This window comes from Martes martes (assembly GCF_963455335.1).
Source record: "Martes martes genome assembly, chromosome: 15".
NCBI lineage: Eukaryota > Metazoa > Chordata > Mammalia > Carnivora > Mustelidae > Martes > Martes martes.
Window position 1 is genome coordinate 55,756,945 of NC_137903.1, and position 17,864 is coordinate 55,774,808.

Here is a 17,864-nt window from a genome sequence, read left to right on the forward strand (position 1 = left end):
GAATCTATTCAAAATACACATTAAACTAAGAAATAAGTTGCAGCATTTATGTTCTGTGGAAACAAAGGGGAAGTTCTTTGAGGAGATTGGTGAGTGGGGAGGGAGGCCAGGAGGTTTCATTGTTCTAGTGAGTCAGGGAAGACTTCCTGGAAGAAGTGGTTTCAGAAACCCTTTGAATGATGGGAGAAGATAGAAGTTGATTGGTGATATTTTGGGCAAATAGTATGATCTAAAAGAAAATATCCAAAGCACAAGAGTAAGATGGATGAAGGGGTTGGTGAATAACTGCGAAGAAAGGGGGGCCAATTTGGGAGTTGACACTCACGGGCACTTTCTGTAAAAGCTTTCCAGTGTTTGGAAAGCTTTTGCAAAGGTGAACATTTATTGAGGCAGACTGTAGGAGACTATCGCTTTGGCACTCTCACTCCACTGCTCGGACTCCCACTCCCTTGGTCTTCCCGTTCACTTCTGGAAGGGTTCAACTCGAGGCACAGGATGAACACGGCTATTGCTCAGGGCAGCAATGGATGGCCTCAATAACGCTATGTGTAAAAATGGCTTCCTTGAAAAGAAACAACGAAACCAGAAGGAGGCAACCAGGTGAGCCTCGACTACCCAGAGCTCTATTCCATGTTGAGTAAAGCCGCCCCCGTGAAGCATGAGCTTCTTTGAAGAACATAATCCACAAGGCACATTCCCTGCCAGGGAGCACCTGGTGAGCGGCAACGTGGGGTTCCTCAGATCATTCTTTGTGACCATCTATTTCACAATGAGTGTGGGCAGAAGTGCCTGGGAAGTGGGCAGGAAGCATGCATTGTCTTCCCAGCTTGATCCAACACTGCTGAGTAACCAGCAAATTCCTGGAACTGCCTTTACCATTTGTGGCTCTTATTTGGAACCACACTCTTGAGTCAGACAGCCAGGAAGGTTACTAAATGTTTGCCACATGTAGAATCCTCATTTAAGGCACCATAAAAAGATGAGTGAAGTCACAAGTGAAAGTGAGCCTCCACAATCATCTATCCAGTTCCCGTGCTCTCAGGAAAGAGAACGTGAAATAGCCAAGTCAATTAGTTGTTGGGAAAAATATGCCTTGCTCTCAGCCCTTAGAAGGTTCTGAGGATACTTCAAAGGGATAAAAATAATTGGAAAATGAGACTCAAATTTCAAAGAGGGAGATGATTGATTCATCCCGGAGAAAAGCAGGTTGAAGGTGCAGTGGTTTCATTCGGTGGAAAATTCTGAGGCGGAAGAGAGAGGTCAACACTTCTCTGCCTCTGCTAGGGAGAGAACAAGAGGAAATGGGTCTGCAGAACAGCATGTGCAACTGAAAATAAACACGAAGCACTCACTGCCAACCATCAGTGTTATTGTGTCCTGGAACACCAAGGATAGGTATAGACTGTTCATTGAAAAAAAAAAAAAAATCCGGGGCGCCTGGGTGGCTCAGTGGGTTAAGACTCTGCCTTCGGCCCAGGTCATGATCTCAGGGTCCTGGGATCGAGCCCCGCATCGGGCTCTCTGCTCAGTGGGGAGCCTGCTTCCCCCTCTCTCTCTGCCTGCCTTTCTGCCTACTTGTGATCTCTCTCTGTCAAATAAATAAATAAAATATTAAAAAAAAAATCCATCAGTAACAGTCTTGTCTAAACACAAACCTGAAAGATCTAGAACAACTTTTTCAAGTCCTATGTTATCAGTAGTCATTGCTGAGTAAAGGGATTATGGTTCGTTACAATACTTAATTATTTATTAATTAAATACCTAATAGTTCATTAATTATTAATAATAACTATTACCATTGTTATTTTCTAATTCTCTACAATAAAGGAGTTTCATTCTTAAGGTAAGAATTCCCCCCCAAATTTTTTCTAGTCTTCTGTGACTTAAAAAAAACAATAGTTTGATTTTTAATAAAGACTGGAATTACCAGGTGTATGAAAATGTGAGATATGAAATTTCACAGCTACTTTTATGTAGATAAGTTGTATGGACCTTTCCTGGAGTTTCTTACTTTAAAAATAACATAGGGTATTATCTAGACTTGCTTTTTTTTAAGTCCTGTTATATTATACAGTCTACTAGTCTACTGAAACTATCACCTGGCTTCAAGAAACAAAAGTTCAAAACTCAGTGAAGTGTTGTCCCTAAGGCAAACTCAGATTTTTAAAAATATATTTTTCAGTTGTTTTGCTAGTCCATGTCTCACATTCAACTGACATGTATAGAGAAATAATTTCAGAGCATGAGTTTATCAGTATTCTAAATTATTTAGTCTTCTAATCTGTTCTTCTCAACAAATTGTTGGCTTGCCTAATATACTACTTTCAGGGAATCTGGTCATTTGAGATAGAATTTTAACAATGCTCACCATGGGAGCTAGAATATTACTAAAGGAGAGGCACTTTGTCTGCAAGCCAAGAAACAGATGTAAAGTAACAACTGCACAGTCCTGGTCTGAATCACTGACATGAAGCCACTCAGTGGTTTACCAGGTGTGTGCATTATGATCCTGAGCTGTGCACCATCATAGGACAGATGTTATAGGACAGCGGAAAGGGCAATCACTTCCAGCTGGAATGATCAAGAAAATCTCCATAGAGCGAGCATTTGAGCAACATTTAGAGCATAGGTAGGATTTTGATTGACCAAGGACATTCTTGGAAAAGGGAATGGCAAGAGCCAACTTATTAGAGAACAGAGAGGCATTGACATAGCTGGGTTAGTTAAATCAGAAGTATATCACGTGGGCTTTAAATGCCAGGCGAAGGTGTAGGTCTGTATTTTTTACACTTGATTTTAGCTAAAATGCCGAGAAGCAATAGGACTGTATTTTTTAGAAAACAGAGAGTCACTGAAGGCTTTGGCCCAAGTATGTGTCTAATTGCTATGGCACTATGCCAGATGGAGATTATCCAGAGGCATATTCCTTATTTCTCTCTTCAGATGCATCACCAGGGTCACTACACATGTGAGAACAAAAACAAGAACAAAAAACAGAAATAAGAGGAAAAAAAAGTTTGAATAATTTGTAAGGAAAGTCTTGGGGAGCCTGGGTGGCTCAGTCAGTTAAGCATCTGCTTTGGGCTCAGGTCATGATCTCAGGGTCCGGGGATCAAGCCCCAAGGTGGGCTCCCTGCTCAGTGGGGAGTCTGCTTCTCCTTAAAGAGTGCCTGGATGGCTCGGTTGGTTAAGTGTCTGCCTTTGGCTCAGGTCCTGGGATCTTAGGACCTTAGGGTCCTGGGATCGAGCCCCTGCATCAGGCTCCCTGCTCAGTGGGGAGTCCACTTCTCCCTCTTCCTCTGCCCCTTCCCCTGGCTTGTGCTCTCTCTCTCTCTCAAATAAATAAAATCTTAAAAAAAAAAAAGTAAAGTCTCAACAACATGTTTTAAAAGCTGCAATTAGAGAGGACGGAAAGTAATCTGACCTTCGATTTTACTAGAACTCAGGGAAATGCAAGTCGAGACCACAAAATAACATTTTCCACCTACTACACAGGCAAAATTTAAGACATCTGACAACGATTAATAGCACAATTAGACAAAAATCAACAAGGGTGTAGAAGAACTCAACAACACCATCGGCCAACACAAATCAAATAGATATTTGTGGAATACCCCAGCTCAAAACAGCAGAAACACTTCATTGCTAGTGCTCATGGAACCTATAGCAAGATGGGCCATGAAACCAACTTCAACAAATTAAAAATGAAGTAGAATCATACAGAATGCATTTTTGACCACATGGAATCAAGCAAAACTCAATAACAGATTCCTATAACAAATTCCTATACACAAATGTTTATAGCAGCTTTACTCATAATAGCTAAGAACTGGAAACAACTGGACACAAAATGTCCTCAAATAGTTGGACTAAACACTCTTCTAAACAACCAATGGGTCAAACAGGACATTTCAAGGGAAGTTAAAAAAGATACCTGAAACAAATGAAAATGAAAATAGAATATATTAAAATCTGCAGGACACAGCTAATGCAGTGCTCTGAGGGAAATCTATAGCATGAAATCTCTCAAGCTTTCACATTACGAACCTAGAAAAAAGGAGAAAGATAAGCCAAAAGCAAGCAGAAAGAAGGAAATAATAAAAATCTATGAAATGAAAAACAGAAAATAATAGAGAAAACCACTGAAACAAAGAGCAGATTTTTTGAAGATCAACAAAATTGAGTAACATCTAGCAAGACTGACAGAGAAAAAAAGAGAGAAGACACAGATGACCAATATCAGGAATGAAACAGCAAGTATCACTAAAGATCCTCCAGACATCAAAAGAATAATAAAGGAATACCATGAGCAATTATACACACAGAGACTTGACAACTGAGATGAAATGGACCAATTCCTGGAAAAACATGAACTCACCCAATATAAAACAGACAGTTTTAAAGGCCTTATAACTCCTAAAGGAATTAACTTTACTTTTAAAGCCCTCCACAAAGAAATCTCCAGATCCTAATGGTTTCACTGGAGAATTCTAAACATTTAAAGTAGAATTAATACAAGTTTTATACAATCTCTTCCAGAAAATAGAAGAGGGGACATTTCCCATTTCATTTGTGAAACTGGTATTATCCTGATACCAAAATCAGACAAAGTCAGTACTTCATGAATATAGAAAAAAATAACTTAACAAATTATTAGCAAATAGGGTTTATCAATATATAAAAAGAATTATACACACCATGACCAAATAGAGTTGATTCCAATGATACAAGTCAGTTCCAATATTTGAAAATCCATCAATATAATCCACTTCACAGACTAAAAGTGAAAAATCACACAGATCAATTGATGTGGAAAAACTATTTGACAACATTCAATAATGATTCGTGATAAAAACTCCCAGACAAATAGGAATAAAGGGGAACTTCCTCAATTTGATAAAGAGCATCTAACAAAACAAAACAAAACAAAACAAAATGAAACAACACCCCCCCCCAAAACCCACTACAGCTAACATTATACTAATGGTGAAAGACTGAATGCATTCCCCTATAAGATCTGGAACAAGGTAATAAAGTTTGCTCTTATTCAACACAGTGCTGAATATTCTAGTCAGTGCAGTAGGCAAGAAAATAAAATAAAAAGTATACAGATCATAAAGGAAGAAATGAAACGGTCCATATTTTCAGATGACATGTTTGTTTACATAGAAAATCCCAAGGAATCTACAAAAAATTCCTAAAACTAATAGGTGAGTTCAACAAGTTCACAGGACACAAGATGAACCTACAAAAATCAAATGAACACATGGACATCAAATTTTAAATTACAGCACCATTTATAACAACTAAAAAAAGAGAAATATTGAGGTGTCAATCTAACAAAACACATATAGGACTTCTATGCGAAAAGCTACAAACTGCTAATGAAAGATGTAAAAAATCTAAATAAATGGAGAGACATACTATGCTCATGGATTGGAAGACTCAACCTAGTAATGATGCCAATTTTCTCCAAAAGCTTAATGCAATTCCTATAAAAATCCCAGATTTTGTAGAGATACACAATAGTATCCTAAAATTTGTATGAAAAGACAAAGAAACTAGAATAGCTGAAACAATCTTGAAAAAGAGGAAGAAACTAGCAGGAATCAGTCTATCACATTTTAAGACATTTTATAGGTATAGTAATCAAAACCATGTGGTGTTGGCAGAGAGACATATGTAAACAGAACAGAATAAAGAATCAGAAATAGACCCACACAAATATGCTCATTTGATTTTTGACAATAATGCAAAACTGAGCACAAATGTGCTCAGTTGATTTTTTCAAAAAGGATTTTATTTATTTATTTGACAGAGAGAAACACAGCCAGAGAGGGAACAGAAGCAGGGGGAGTGGGAGAGGAAAGGATCCCAGGAACCTGGGATCCTGGGGAGTTTGATTGCAGGACCCTGGGATCATGACCTGAGCCAAAGGCAGATTCTCAAAGACTGAGCCACCCAGGTGCTCCTGCTCAGTTGATTTTTGACAATAATGCAAAAGCAATTCAGTGGAGAAAAGACAATCTTTTCAATAAATGGAGCAGTTAGATATCCATACACTAAAAAAACAAACAAACAAACAAAAAAAACCCTAAGACTCATACCTTATAGAGACATTAACAGGGATCACATGCTTAGATATAAATTGCAATGCAAAAACTATGAAACATTTAGAAAAAGAGTAAGAGAAAATCTTTAGGATCTAGGGCTAGCCAAAGAGTTCTTAGACTTAGACTTGCTAAAAAACATGATCAGTGAATAGAAAAATTGGTAAGCTAGACTTCAGCAAAATTTAAAATTTTATTCTGCAAAAGACTCCGTTCAAAGGATGAAAAGACAAATTACGAAGGAGGGGGAAGTATCTGCAAACCATACATCTGACTAGGGATAGTGTCTAGAATATATAAAAATCACAACTTGGGATGCCTGGGTGGCTCAGTTGGTTAAGCCGCTGCCTTCAGCTCAGGTCATGATCCCAGGGTCCTGGGATTAGGTCCCAAATCGGGCTCATTGCTTGGCAGGGAGCCTGCTTCTCTTGCTGCCTCTGCCTGCCACTCTGCTTGCTTGTGTGTACTCTCTCTCTCTCTCAACAAACAAATAAATAAAATCTTAAAATAAAATCACAACTTAACAGCAAAACAGCAAACAACAATCCAATTATAAAATAGACAAAAGACATTTTACCTGAAGAGCATATACAGATGGCAAACACATGAAAAAATATTCAACATCATTCACCATTAGGGAAATGCATATTTAAGCCACAATGAACTATTATTCCTCACCTACCAAAATGGCTAAAATAAAAAATAGTAACAACATGAAATGCTGGAGAGCATGCTGATATCATTCATACATTGCTGGTGGGAATTTAAAATGATTCAGCCTCTCTGGAAAGCACTTTGACAGATTCCTGAAAACCTAAACATTCAACTACTCTATAACCCAGCAATCGCATGCTTCGCCATTTTCCCAGAGAAATGAGGGCGATGTTCACACAAATTCCTATACACAAATGTTTATAGCAGCTTTATTCATAATAGCTAAGAACTGGAAACAACTTAGATGCCCTTCAGTGGGCGAATGAGTAAATGATCTGTGGTACATCCATACCATAGAATACTACTCACCAATAACAACAACAAATATAAACTACTGATACAGGCAACAACTTGAATGAATCTCCAGAAAACTGTGCTGAGTAAAGAAAAGTCAATCTCAAAAGATTATATATTGTATAATATGTATTGTACATATTGTACGTTTATACAACACTCTCGAAATGACAAAATTATAGAAATGCAGAACAGATCGGCGGTTGCCAGGGATCAAGGATGGGGATCAGGGATCAAGGATCAAGGTGGACCAAGGAGGAGACAGCAGTGGTTGTGACTATAGCCAGTATTGCCAACACTCATGATCTTTGTGGTGATGGAAATGTTCTTCATCTTGACTATAGCAATGTTAGTGTCTGTTGTGATACTGTACCTTAGTTTTGTTAAGATTTTACCACTGGGGGAAACTTGGTGAAGGGCACATGAGATCTCATGGCAAGCAAATCTAAAATATCTCCAAATTAAAATTTTAAGTTAAAAAAACCAACAAAATGATAAACACAAAATTGGGGATAAGGAAGGGTGAAAAGGGATGGAATAGGAAGGAGCATAAAAGCAAATGAGAGATGGTCAGTGTACTGATTCTTGGATTAGGTGGTGGATTTTTTTTTTTTTTTAAGATTTCATTCATTTGGTTGAAAGAGCATGCATGCGAGCATGCATGAGTAGGGGAGAGGAGCAGAGGGACAGGGATAAGCAGACTCCCCACTGAGCATTGAGCCCCACACAGGGCTCAATCCCAGGACTCTGAGATCATGACCAAGCCCAAGTCAGACACTTAGCTGACTTAGCCACCCAGGCACCCCTCGGTGGTAGACTTAGAGACACTTGTTATATTATGAATACATTTTAAAAAGTAATAAATAATTAAAAGAAATCCATTGATGAACCCACCATGACAGAGTAGAAGAAACCAAGAATAAAGGTTAATCCAATTCTCTTTACCTGAACTCTAGGAGGGAACTAGCCCAGCTTCTTTTGAGAAGCAGGCTTTGGGCTGCTTTCTTACAGAAAACTACGGCTCTTTCAGCTGTAGACAGCCAAGAAGCATGGGTGACTGTTAAGAAAGAAAAGAGATTTCTTGAGACAAACCCAGTCACTCATCTTGAATGTCTGGGGGACTATCAAAGCTATGGTTCTCCTCCTAGTGAAATCTACTGCATTGTCACTGGAAGTCATTCATAGCTTCTTCATTCAGCAGATGTCTGACTAGTGCTCTGAACCTTGCTCTTTGTTAGATACAAGTTAGAGCTGCCCCCAAGGAAATTAAAATTAGTTGTAGATAGTGGTAAGTTATACAGGAAATGAGTGAAATTATCTTAAAAAGCAAGCCACAAATGTCTTACTCATTGTTTTAAAGAGAATAATGAGTAACCTCTTGGCTATTATAATTCTCATGGTATGCTATAACTTAGAACTGCCCTAGATACTAGCACTATTTAACTAGTGAAAACACTTTTACTAGATGTCTTTCCATAGGAAACAAAATTGGAGGGGAAAAAAAGAAAAAGCAATCACTTAATTTTTTGTGATGTATGCTACCATGGTTCATATGTAAGTCATTAAGCACATTCATATCGGCTTGGATGGTATGTGGTGGACCTTCTCTGGAGGCAATTCTTCTAATCCAAATACTGCTTGTCCCAATGTGGGTTTTCATCATATACTAAACAATTAAGCCTTCAGTGAGTACGTGTTCTAGTTGAGTTTGAATACCAACTTGGCCACTTTTCCGGATAACCTGGGCAAGTGTCTTAAACTCTCTGTGCCTCAAAGCTTTCATTTCTAGTGCTGGTTATTCCTACATCCAGGCACTGGGCTTGGGAGTGGGGATAGAGTGATGAATAAGACATTGCCTTTGCCCTCCTGGGTTTTCTAATCTAGTAGGGGAAGAAAGATGTACAAATGAGGAATGGGACATTAATATACATAAAAGCTGGAAAGACACACACCCAACTAATGACAGGCATTGGCGGTGGTGATCACTCAATTTATCCATAGTGGTTGAGTCTCCCCTTTTTACAGTAAGAGTGTATTCATGGATTTGTTATGTAAATTTAAAAAACTTTGAACTTCATTAAGAATAGAGTAAAAAGATATGTAGCTAATTCTGATTGTCAAGGAAAGTCTTTATGGAGGGACAGATGCTTAAGTTATACCATGAAAGAGGAGTAGATGCTCATCATACCAACTGAGTTAGGGGTGGGAAGGGGATATGTTTGGAAAAAAGAAGATGGAAGCAGAAAGACAAAAGACACAGAGAGTGGAGAATACTCAGCTGGTCTGAAGGATCCCAAGCAGTCCTATTACATGAGCATAAGGGATGCTGTGGCTCAAGAAGCAAGAGAAGGCTGGAGAGGTAGAGGGGGCCACGGAAGCCGAGAAGGGTCGTGCTTCATCCTGGTGACAAAGGACACCTGATGACAGGGGAGATTTTAAATACAAGAGTCATGTGCCGAATGTGCATTTTTAGATGGGCTGGAGGCTCGTGAAAGCAGGAGAAGGAAGGTCTATGACGGGGCTGTTCTACAGTCTGGGTGAAAGAGGATGATGGGGGACGGAGAAATGAAAGGTGGGAGAAATTCCAGAGAAGTTTGGAGATAGAAGCAGAGTTGGTTTTACTCTGAAGCCAGTGAAGTGTGAGGACATCGTGTTGATCTTTCCAAGGCCCGGGACGCGATCATAGCACTATGTTTACTCAGTTATGTATTTTCATAACATTAGCAGAAGAAAGATATTTTAACAGTAGTTAATTAAGACTGTGGGTTTTTGTTTTTTTTTTTCACTCCAACTTTCTCTTTGGCATATTTCCTTTCCTGTCAGGTGACACCAGGGTGACTGCGTACATTTTTGAGAGATAGCGAAGGGCAGTTGGGTTGGTATACATCTAGTTTGGGAGACTGGTGTAGGGAATGGCTTCCAGGATACTTTTAACACCCACCGTGCCAACTCACCTGCCACGCAAAGGGGCAAGGCAGAGGTTATTGTGATATGAACGTGTCCTATGGTGTTGGCACCGGAAGTCAGCAGGAAGTGAAGGTTTGAAATATACTCACTCAAAGCTAGTTGGTGGCCAAGTCTTCCAATTATTGGCTATGTAACAATGGAAGATTTGGTGCTCATGGATGTCTACTCAAAGAGGAACTCCTCAGGGCACCAGGGTGGCTCATTCCATTAAACGTCTGCCTTCTGCTGGGGTCATGATCTCAAGGTCCTGGGTTTGAGCCCCACCTCAGGCTCTCTGCTCAACGGGAGTCTGCTTCTCCCTCTCCTTCTGCACTTGCTCATGCTCTCTCTCTCTTACTCTCTCTCTTTCTCAAATATATCTCAGGATATAACTGATGAGGCATCTGACACAATTATGTATACATAAACTTTTTTTTAGAGAGAAGAAGGGCAGAGGGAGAGAGAGAGACTCTTAAGCAGTGAAGCCCAACATGGGCTTGATCTCACAACCCTGAGTTGAAATCGAGAGTCAGACCTTTTTCAGTGCCAATTCTATGCCTAGGAGTAAGAGGGTAATAGCCTAACACAGTGTGACTAAAACACATTCTCCAAATATCTTCCCACTGGTAGAGTTAGGGAGCCTACCATTCCACTCTTTGATATTTGTCCTTTGTGTGAATGCATCATCCATACTTTTTCCTTCTGAAATGCAAATACTTTCAGTACCGGTAGCAAGAACACCCTTGCTGTCTTTGTCTTTCCTCTCTGAGAAATGAGGGAGAGAAAAGCCCTAGGGGTGCGAAGTTTGTATGGAGGAAATGTCCTGATGTGTTTCGGACTGGGCTGCAGAGTCCAGAGCTTTGCCTTGGGCTGCAAGCCTCCTGGGGAACCCCAGGCTGCAGAGACAGCTTCAGGGAGTCCATGTGTCTAGAAGGGGCTATGGAAGGGAAGTCGCTAAAAACAAACTTTGACGTGTTCTTTGGGGCAGGTCCTCATCTTCTATTTTTCTGTTCCTGTTTTTCTTTTTCTTCTTTACCAGGAGTCCAACAAGTGACCTGAGAATCAAGTTCAATCCTTTTGACGCTGAACGGTAGTTCACCTAAAAATGTTCCCTAATTAGCTAGTAGGATTTTCACACCCTGCTGGCAGGGCTATTAATTGCAAGGTCGTTTTGCAATATTGGTCGAATACCTTGAAAGTAGATAGCAATTCTATTCCTAGGAATTAAATATAAGGCCATACTCAGAGAGGTGCGAAGCTATGTGAGTACAGTGATTGCTATGGACTGTATTATGTTCCTCCCCAATACATGTGTTGAAACCCTAGTCCCAAAAGTGAATGTAGCTGGAGATTGGGTCTTTAAGAGGGTAGTGAAGGTTAAATGAAGTCATAAGGGTGGAGCCCCCATCTAATAAGACCATGGCCTTATACAAAGAGAAAGACAGAGACATCGCTCTTTCTCTCCCCCGACTATGGGAAGACACAGTGAGAAAACAGCCATCTACAAGCCAGAAAGAGAGTCTTCACCAGAAACTCAACTGATCAGCAACTGTTCTTGGACTTTCCAAGACAGGACTCTCTAGAACTGTGAGAGGTAAATTTCTGTTGTTTTAATCACCCAGTCTATGCTCTTTTGTTATGGCAGCCCTGGCTGACTTAAGACAATGACATTTATAACAAAGTTGTCTACATATAAGGAAAAACTGAAAACAACAGAGTAAAGTAATAGATAATAGATCAGCTATGGTATATGTCTACAATGGGGTGTTATGCCTGTTTAAAATGATGATGTAGATGGATATTTATTGTTCACGGAGAGAACAATAAATACAACGTCACTGACTGTCACACAACAGGACTGAAATTAGGAAAGGAATTTTCTCATTCTAAAAAATGTACAAGAAATTACAAATTAAAAAAAAACTGACAAATACCAAAAACAGCAGAAAAATACTATATTTTTAATTACCTCCCTGACATACCTCTATAATACTTTCCTCTTACAATTGTAAGCTGCATACTCTTGTTCCCTTCTTCGTAAGACAATGCTTCTGTAATGTAGTGTTTCTATAACTGGAGTAGGAAGATAATCCAGTCTTGTCATGTGGATGAAAATTTGACTTAAAAAATATTTAGATAACTTCCTTCACAACACATTATTAGTAATGCCACTTTTAGAACTGTCACACTTGGGAAACCCTCCTAAGTTTTTTAATGTGTGAGTTGTAGTATTTCAGGGCATTTCCTTTTGTTTTCCACTGATTCATCCTAAATGTTCTTAGAACTGGTGACACCCGTCAAGCAATCATTACCGTTGTCCCCGCTGTCGTGGCACATTATCTTTGTCGATGTCAGTGTTTCAACAAGAGAACAGCAAGAACGGTAACTACTTTTCCATAGTGTGTATGGTCCACTCTGCTTCATTACTGCATCATCAGACCATCTAAGACCCCGTTCATTGCTTCCGTCTGACATTTATCTTTTCTTCTGATGTCTTTGCTTCTAGTATAACCCGAAATTTGTCTTTACAGTTTGCTTTTTCATGTCAGAAAATTTTCCATTGGTTTTAATTGCTTATCTTCACCGCTTTTTTACACGTCATTAATTTTATACATTTTTTCTCTGTTTAATACATAAATAAACTTAGCAAAGATAAAAGATAGTGTCCTTCAAATACGAACCAATCAGGAGTCCGTATTTTCTAACTTCTATTGAAAATATTCCAGAACACATTTCTGAACAGCAATTAAAATATTATCATCAAGCTTTACAAAATATACCACCTAGCAAAGAAAAAACCACTTAAGGTATACTTATAATCATATAAGCTGTATTGTTGATGTTATTCCTGGCAAGAGAGGATGCTTTTTGACTAGACATACACAAGTACTCAACCCTCTGCTTATAATTTTGCATGTGCGATGATCTGGAGAATTTTCAGAGAATTGCTTCTGGGGCCATTGGTTCGGTGCTGTGTGAAAATGTTCATTTCTCAGTACAAAGAACCTCCTCAGGTGAGTTAGCATGGGGTTCAGTAGGGATATTCCTGGCAGCCATACAATTAGCAATAATGTGATTCTAGACAGAAGTGACTACAAACCACATACATATAACCCAATACAGAAGTACAGCTCTGATGAACCTTCCTTGGCAAAGTCCCCCAGATGCCCATAGCCGGTTCAACACCACCAGACATAAAGGGAGTGAGGGGAGTTTGGGGTGAAAAGAAACAGTGGTCTTAAGCATTTATAGTTGAAATAGCCCACTTTTGCAAATCTTATTACAGCCTATCACCATATAGACACATTGCTAGGCCCCCTCTGGATCTTGAGAGGGGCCTACCCAAGTGAAGAACCATTAAGTCTACAGACAATGACTTCCTGGCACATGGGTCTTAGCCCCCATTGCTTTCAGCATCTTCCAAGCCCTCATCCCCGCTCTCCTGGATTATTGCCATCACCTCTTGTTTCTTCCTTAACCCTGTGGGACTGTTTTTAACACCTAGATCAAAGGGATCCTATATAACCTTAGATCATGTCACACCTCTGTTCAAAAGTCCAATATTTTCTTATCTCGCTTCGAGTAAAAGCCTGCCCCTTTGCCTTTCTGGCCTCACCTTTGGCCTCACCTCACTTCAGGGTCCTCTAGTTTCTAGAATGGTCAGGCATGTTTCCAAGGGGCTCTTGCATTTGCTGTTCATGGGCCACCTGGGCCACCTGGACCGCCCCCACCCAGTTATTCACATGGCCCCCACTCTGTCACCTCCTTCAGGAGAACTTTGCTTGGTCTCCCTTCACTGTGCCCTATTTCTCATCCCTCCTCTATATTTCCCCATAGAACATACCACCATCTAAATGTTACATTTTCCCCCTCTAAATACCGTATATGTTTATTGTTTGTTTCCCTTCCCTAGAATTTGACTCCCTGAGCTGTGGATCTTTGCTTTGTCCATTGTCTGACTCACTTCTGGTAAACATGGGGGTCTCTGCCTTCAACTTTCCTTTCTCTAGCCCCACCATGACCTCACAGGACCACCTTCTGAGAAACAGCAGGGGACACAGAGTTACTAGAAAGCCAGTTTCCCTAAAAGAGGGTGAGTAGTGACAGGGTTTTCTAGCATTTCAGCAACTTGTTTTTATGAAGAACTGTCATCTTATGAAGTGAATCTCCAGAGGATTTGATCACTGAGCTATAAATCTCCTTCACCTCCTCCCCCATCCCTCGAGATGTAATCCAGGGTCATTGCGGTAGGAATAGGAAATTGCCAAACCAAGTAATTTCTCCCCCCTCGCCTGTTCAAAAGAAAAACTATGGATACAAAGGAAAGGCAAAAGAAGAAAAGAAGACACTCGAAATGTCTGTTCTTGTTAATCTTTTCTTCATTTTCACTGTTTTTTTTCTCCTTTTGACGTAGAATAAAATGAATCAGAAATCACAGAAAAGCAAGAAAATAGGCTGTTACTAGAGCCTCCCCTTGGTCAAAGAGATGTTGGCATTCTGGTGTGAACAGCGAAAGCAATAGTTAGTGCTTGTAAATATAAGATGTTTGAAGATGTTAACATAATAAAATGTTCTCTGAACGTTTTTTTAAAAAAGGGGAGGGGGAAGGAGAATTACTTATAATCCCACCACCACAGCAGAAAAGCTACCACTTGGTTATATGCTCTTCCATTTTTTTCTCATATGCATACATTTTGTCTTTGTGGTAAGAAAAAAAAAACACAGCATAAAATTTACCATCCTAACCATTTTTAAGCATACAGTACAGTAGTGTTACGCATGCATTTTTTTTTAAGATTTTATTTATTTGACAGAGTAGGCAGAGAGAGAGGGGAGAAGCAGGGTCCCCGCCGAGCAGAGAGCCCGATGTGGGGCTCGATCCCAGGACCCTGGGATCATGACCTGAGCCGAAGGCAGAGGCTTAACCCACTGAGCCACTCAGGTGCCCCTGTTACACATGCATTTTATACATGTTATGCTTGTACTTCTTGTAACATGATTTTCTTTCTCACTTTACCTTATATCCAATAAATCTTCCACGTGGCAAATCTGTCTGCATGCTTGTAATTTTAAAGATGCATACTGTTCTATCCCATGACTAAAAATATTTTAATCAGCCATTCTCCTACAATTGGACATTTATGTTGCTTACAATTTTTTACTCTTAAAAATATTATTATGAGGGGCGCCTGGGTGGCTCAGTGGGTTAAGCCGCTGCCTTCGGCTCAGGTCATGATCTCAGGGTCCTGGGATCGAGTCCCATATCGGGCTCTCTGCTCAGCAGGAAGCCTGCTTCCCTCCCTCTCTCTCTTTGCCTGCCTCTCTGCTTACTTGTGATCTCTCTCTGTCAAATAAATAAAATAAATCTTTAAAAAAAAATATTATTATGAGATTTCATTGCATATAATAGTTTTTTCTCTAGTATTTACAGTGATCTTCCTCTGATGATTTTCTAGAACTTTCCTAAGGAAAATGAAGTCAAAAGCGATGATTATTGCATGGTTCTTAAAAGTGGCAATAAATTTGCCTTCCAGTAAGTTTGTACCAATTTTCAACAATGCCAATGAAAGCAGCAATTTCACACTCTCACCAACAATGGATACTTTTTATTTTGCTAATTTAATATTTTTAAATGTTTCTCATGCTAATATACATATCTTTCTATAGATATTTTTCTTGATTATGTTCTCTGTTGGGAAATGCCAATTCATGTCCTTTGTGCAGTTTACTTTCGAGAGGCTGTCTCAATATTGTTCTTATTCCTTTTGATGGGTTTTAAAAATGTAGAAATTTGAACTCTTTATCATAGCTATTGCGAATATTTTTTCTCCCTGTCTTTGTCATTTCTGGACATGCTCACATCTAAAGCACTTTAGCATTCTTGTACAGTTCAGATCTTTCTGATGTGGTATCTCCTGTCACATGTGGTCTTAGAAAATTCTCTCCAGGATTCTTAATCCCAGGGCCTTAGTAAATAATTTAATTCTGTTTTATCTCCCTGGTCTTACTTTCTGTATCTAATTATTTAATCCATTCATTTTGATGTGTAATAGGTCAAATTGACCTGTTCCTTAAATGCTCACTAGTTAACCCAGAGTCCTCCTTTAAATATATTTGAGGAGACACAAGGCCTATGCCTATACGAAGAGTTCTCATGTGCTGGGACATGGATCAACGCTCTGTGGGGAGCGAGGTAGAAGGTACAGCCCCAGAGGACTTCGGGTGTGGTGTGGCTCCGTGGGAACAGGAGATTGGCAATACCCAGAACGTAGGATGGGACAGCACCTAAATGTCCGCTGTGCTTACACCTTACCCTTTCCTTCCTAAGCAGCACTGGAGAACGAAAGCACTTCTGAAAATTCAAGACCACTTGACCCAGAGGTTTTCCTATCTTGCTAGAGTCCTTATGTTTCCAGGAATTGAAGGCTCTCAGCCAATGTACTACAATGAATTTACTGCGTGTGTGTGTGTGTGTGTGTGTGTGTGTGTAGCGCTGTACTAGGAAGGCTGTGTACCTGTGTGGTTTGCAAAAGTAATAGCTCCGGGGCAACGGTGAGTGATGTAGCATGGGAAAAGGATAAACGGAAGATGAGAAAATAAATCGAGGCGGATAACTTAGCGTAGAGATGGCTCCTGTGTAGCCCTGATGGTATAAGGGTAAGGCACTGTCCCTGAAAAGGGCTGCTCCCACCCTCAGTCCTCCCAGCCGCCTTGCACCTCAGCCTTCTGTTGGGTCGCTGGAATCCCCTGATCCCAGAGACAAGATCCTCTGCTTATTTCCTGGCTCCAGGCCAGGCAACCAAGTTCACTCAAGCTGCATCTCAAAGCTGTTGCCAGGATATTCAATCCTGGCAGAGAGCCACGTGCGCTGGCCTGAGAGCCCCAAGCGCCCGCCCCCATCCCCTGCTGCTGCCCAGGAGCCTCAACACTGAAGCAACCACAGTCTGAAGGCATGTCCGACCTCCTGGCGCTGGTTCCCACCCGCCCATGTACATTCGCGGTTATCTTTCTTTCCTGGGGCTCGCAGTAAGCAGACCACAAACCCGAAACCGCTCGTTTTTCTCTTCGGTGGGCCCAAGTACGATACTGTTTGACTTTGTATCTTTTCACTGGCAGGCAGGTGGAGGGGAAAGCGCCCATACCTCTACCCTGTCCCCAGCTTGGCATTAAGGCTTGCATTTTAACTTGTGGGCAGAGCACCTGGCGCTTTAACCTAAAGGAAAAAGCATCTGAGGTTCAGACCAGGTCGAGAGTGACTTCCACCCTGGTAGATTCGCTCTCAGGACGACCTCCTCTTCCCCACCCCATACGGAGGGAATTCACCCTCGGGGCCGCCCCGTCTCGCTCTCCCCCACAGCCCCGCGGCGTCCGTGGAAAGAAGGGCACGTGCCCCCGCAGACAGGCCCTGGGATGCCGCGGCTCTCAGGGTGGGCACTGGGACTCGGCAACGCTGGCTGCCAGCTCCTGGCCTGCGCCTCGCGGGCAGAGGAGCCGCGGGTCAAGGAAGGAGTGAGAATGGAGCCTGGGCGACCGATCGCCCCGAAGAAAGTCCCGAAACACTGACCCCTGCGCTAGGGAAAGGCGGGGCCCCGGGCGCACAGGAAGATGCCGAGATGGGACCTGGAAACAGCCCCCTTCCCGTCCAAGCCACCCACTTGTGTTTCTCAGCCTGAGTTCCCCAAGAGCGTTCGAAGGACCCTAAAGGCTGCGCTGCGTCTCCCTGACCCCTCGGGCCCCAGCGTCCCTTCTCGTGAGTGGGGCTTCGCGTTCCCTCCCGGGTTCCGGAGCCGCCACGTGACT